We start from the raw sequence: 4,487 nt of genomic DNA, 5'->3' as shown, positions 1-4,487 counted from the left end.
AAATAAATTTAAAAAAATAAATAAATAACTTGGCCACATCACCCAGCAGATCAAAACGTTATTATGAGTTGTCATTCGTGGCCCCAAGGTAGTTTGCTACGCTTCCTAACCATTCAAATTACTTGCATGCTATTCTTTGGGGTCCATTCCAGGACTGAAAGAACCTGAACGTATAGTGTAAAAGCTCTTAAAACCTAAGACACAGAGTCTCGCTAGCCTTGAACTCACATGTAGCCCAGACTGGGCTCAAAACACATGGTGATCTTCCTGCCTCCTCCTCCTGAGTATTAAGTCTGAGATTACTGGCTTGAGCCACCACACCTGGTTAACAACCCAGTTCTTTAGGCCAAAGGCAGCCTGCAGGCCAACTCCTGCTGTAGCCTATTATATAGTACTTGTGAACATTTTCACACATTTTTTAAAGTAAGTTTTTTAAAAAGAGTATGTGATAGCCTGCTTCATAAAACCCAAAATACTTCCAGTGTGGCACTTTAAAGAAAGGTTGCAGTGTCCTACAGCAAACTCACTGGAAAGCTGTGTTTCCTTGGTTGGGAAAAGTTCCACCTCGAGCAGGCACAGCTGGTGTATGGCAGATCCAGAAGAAAGCAGGATTTTTTTTTTTTTTTAAATAAACTTGGGATCTTAAAGATCCTACTGGTAATTCAGCCTTATTAAGTATGTACTATAATTGAGAAGCTTATTAGGCACGTGATCAGTCCCCTGGGTAACGCACGTGTTAAGCACATACTCTTCTACAGAGCTATATGTAGCCTGTTACTAGAAAGTTCTTGCCGTTACAACTGGTATGGTTTTCCTTAAAAATGCTGGGCTTGTAATTCCAACATTCTGCGGCTAAAGCAGGAGGATCACAAGTTCAAACTTAGAGAAGCCTGGTCTGAAAAACCTAAAGGGCTAGGGCTGTAGCTTAGTATGAAGGCCTGGGTTCGATCCCCAGTACCACAAGAAAGAACAGTTGATCATGATGTGTTATCTTTTTTTTAATTTTTATTTATGTGTGTGTGTGTGTGTGTGTGTGTGTGGCCAGCTCAGCCCACCAGGGGGCGGGGCTGGCTGGCATGTGGTGCTGGGGGATTGAACTGCGGCCCTGTGCTTTGCTAAGCTTGTTCCAAGTAGGTGCTTTAGACCACTGAGCCATCTCACCAGCTCCATGATGTGTTATCTTAAAGGGACTCATAGTAGTGACCTGAACTAAGCTAGAAATCTAAAAATGATGCCCCTGTGAATACAGGGAGGAAGGAAGCACCTCATTACCAGACAGGTCTAAAAAAATTATTAATAAAATTTCAAAACAAGATAGTGGTTAATGCATTGCATAGTTATCTTGAAAGTAGTTACCCAAAAGCACCAAATACAGGCATGAAAAATTGTCCAAAATATTAGCACAGATCTTTTTAATGAACTGAGAGAAATTAGAAAAAACTATCTTAACTACCTTGTAAATTTGTTTTCCTGTTCCCTATCTCAGTTTCTCTTTTAGACATCTGAAGTCATGTGTTTGGTTTTGGTTTTGGTTTTGAGATGGGGTCTGTGTTGCTCAGCCTGGCCTCAAGCTCCTGGGCTCAAGTGATCCTCCTGCCATGATCTGAGTAATGGGGTCTACTCGGCCTGCTCCCTGGATTTCTGTCATGACTGCCATTGTACAGTAAGGATTTTAGGTCAGATGTATGGTCGCAGCTTTGACATGGACACTGCATGTCCCACCGCAGAGCCCTTTATGCCATCTTCAGTTGCAGAATTGGAGTTTGGACAAGAGGATGTGAAAAGTAGAAAAGTAGGTGTGGTGGCGCAGGCCTGTAATCCCAGCACTCAGGAGGCAGAGGTGGGAGTACCACTGTGAGTTCAAGGCTTGCCTGAACTATGTGGTGAGGCTCTATCAAGCAAAAAAGGAAAAAAATTGTGTATCGTAGGACATACTCTTTTCTTGTATTAAGGTCCTGAGGTTGGGGTGGTAGCGGTCCTTCAGCCCACAGTGACTAGGACTGCCCACATAAGCTTTTCACAACGAGGGGCAGTGGCAATGGCCAGTGCTATAGGAGGCATTGTTTTAATTTGCTTTTAGAAAAGGGAGAGCACTTGACAGATTGAGGTCTTGGGGAATCAGGACTTTTGTACACGGAGAGTGGAACTGAAGCTCAGAGCTTCGGGAGGAGGAAAAGGAAAGAGATGGCAAATTCTGAGGGCATAAAATAAGCATGGGTTTTTTAAAGGGAACACTAGCTGTGCATTTGTTGGGTACTCCAGGGGGAAGAAAAGTCCAGGAAGGTTGAGGAAAATGTCCACCAGCGCCAGCTGGACTGAGAGCCATGCTGGACCATAAGGAGGCAATGTGTGGCCAAGCTGCACTAGGCAGGGTGCGAGGGAAGGTGCTGGCGCGGCCCTGAGGAGACAGACCTTTCAGGTTACCTGTGAGGCTTTCACTGCAGGCTCAAAAATCCTGTAAGCAGGAAAGGACTTTTTTAAAAAAAATTTACGACAGGGTCTACAGAGTCTCTACGTAGACTGCACTTGTAGTAATCCTGTTTTCAGGCTCCCAAGTGCTGTGATTACAGGCAAGCGCCATCACCCTCAGTCTCAATTGCAGTCTCAGCTAGCCCCACTGGTGGGGCCAGCACAGCATGCCAGGAATCCAGCCCCGGCCGCTGTGTTCTGCCTAAGCAGGGGCTTTAGTCCGCTGAACTATCTGGCCAGCCCTAGGAAAGGACTTCTCATGAGATCCACAGGATTGGGTAGGGAAGGAAAAGCAGAGCTCAGAGACTGCAGGACCCTACTGAGACAGGACCTAGTGTGGAGCATGAGCCGGGCCTGAGGTTATATGTGAGGAGAGGACTCTTGGTCACAGGCACAGTGACTGGTACCAGGGAGAGGGCTTTATTGAGTGAAATATCCAGGTGATGAAAGCTGCTGGAGAGAGTGAGAAACAGGAAGTGCCACTCAGGAAAGAGCCACTGAGGTTTGTGTAGATGTGTCTGTAACCATAGCTGCTTAGGAGGCTGAGGCTGAAGGACCTCAAGTTCAAGGCCAGCTTGGGCAATTTAGTAGGACCTTGTGTCTGAATAGAAATAAAAGAGTTGGGTTGTATTTCAGTGACAGACTCCTTTTGTTCAATCTACACTGGGGGGAGGGGGCAGGAGGGTTTGGGGGACTAGACCAGCTCTTCATACGGAGCTATATTCCTAAGCACTTTTTTTTCCCGGAACTGGGGATTGAACTCAGGCCCTTGTGCTTGCCAGGGAAGCACTTATCCTACTGAACCATCTCCCCGGCCCCAGCACTTTTTTTTTCTTTAAAAAAATAAGTTTTTTAAAGATAGGATCAAATTAAGTTGCCCAGACTGGGCTAGAACTTGTCCACCTGCCTCAGGCTCCCAGGCATGCGCTGTAAGGTGGGTAGATAATAGCAGGCCTGAAGGACAAATAGAGTCAAGGATGTCCAAATAGCATGCATTAGCAGTTCAGTAAGGAAGCAAGCACATCCATCAATCCCACCCAGCACAGAGACATTATGCAACATCTGACACCCGGCTGATTCCAAATCGACTCACACTGGCTGCCCCGCACACTGGCTGCCCTCAGCCCAGTGATAGCGTGATAGCAGGAAAGGCGGAGTTCTTCAATGGGCCTCCTGCTGTGGGTTTGGGCTGGGTCTGGTTTAAATTAAGAATTTATCTCTTCTAAGTTTCTTACGTGTTTAAAGCCCCAGAAGACACTGATCATCTAAAAGGACAGCAAGACGGTTTTGCCGTCCTAGAGTAACTTCTGGTTAAAATGTTCATCAGCCCCATAATATACCGCGCCCCCTTCCCCAGGCCCCAAGAGTAACTCTTGGGTGCTTAGAAATGTATCCAGTCTCCCACTGTGGACACTGCCTTGGTGCACCGGCCTCCTGCCTTGGTGCACCCGCCTCCTCCCTTGAGGCCCTCTACACCTTGAAGGTCATTCTGCCTATTCTGGAGTCACACGCGCTACCATTGCACCACAAGGTCACGATTCTGCCTATTCTGAACGGCCCCTGTCTTGACTGACTTCTTTCATCGAAGACCAAGGAAGAGGGAGGCCAGCTTCTCACTCCCTCAGGACTTGGCTTCCTGGTGACAGTGTCACTATGCCCAGCTATTTTTCCTTCTGCAGTACTGGGGACCAAATCCAGGGCCTCCCACGTGCATGTTAGGCATGTACTCTACCACTGAGCTCTATTCCTAGCCTCCTTGTGCGTTTGGTTTGCTTCTTAGTTTTTTGTTTTGTTTGCGGAACCAGGGATTGAACTCAGGCCCTTGTGCTTACCAGGCAAGCGCTCATTCTACTGAGCCATCTCCCCGGCCCTTTAAGACAGTGTCTTGCCTATGTAGTTCAGGCTCCCTTTGAACTCACGATGGAGCCCGGGTTGGCTTGAATTTGCAGTGATCCTCCTGCCTCAGCCTCCTGAGAGCTGGGATGATAGACATGTAGCATCCAAGGTAGCTAACTAAC

The sequence above is a fragment of the Octodon degus genome, unplaced genomic scaffold (genome assembly GCF_000260255.1).
Source record: "Octodon degus isolate 3935 unplaced genomic scaffold, OctDeg1.0 scaffold00065, whole genome shotgun sequence".
In the NCBI taxonomy this organism is placed as follows: domain Eukaryota; kingdom Metazoa; phylum Chordata; class Mammalia; order Rodentia; family Octodontidae; genus Octodon; species Octodon degus.
The sequence above is the reverse complement of the archived record's forward strand: the minus strand, read 5'-3'. Positions refer to the sequence as shown.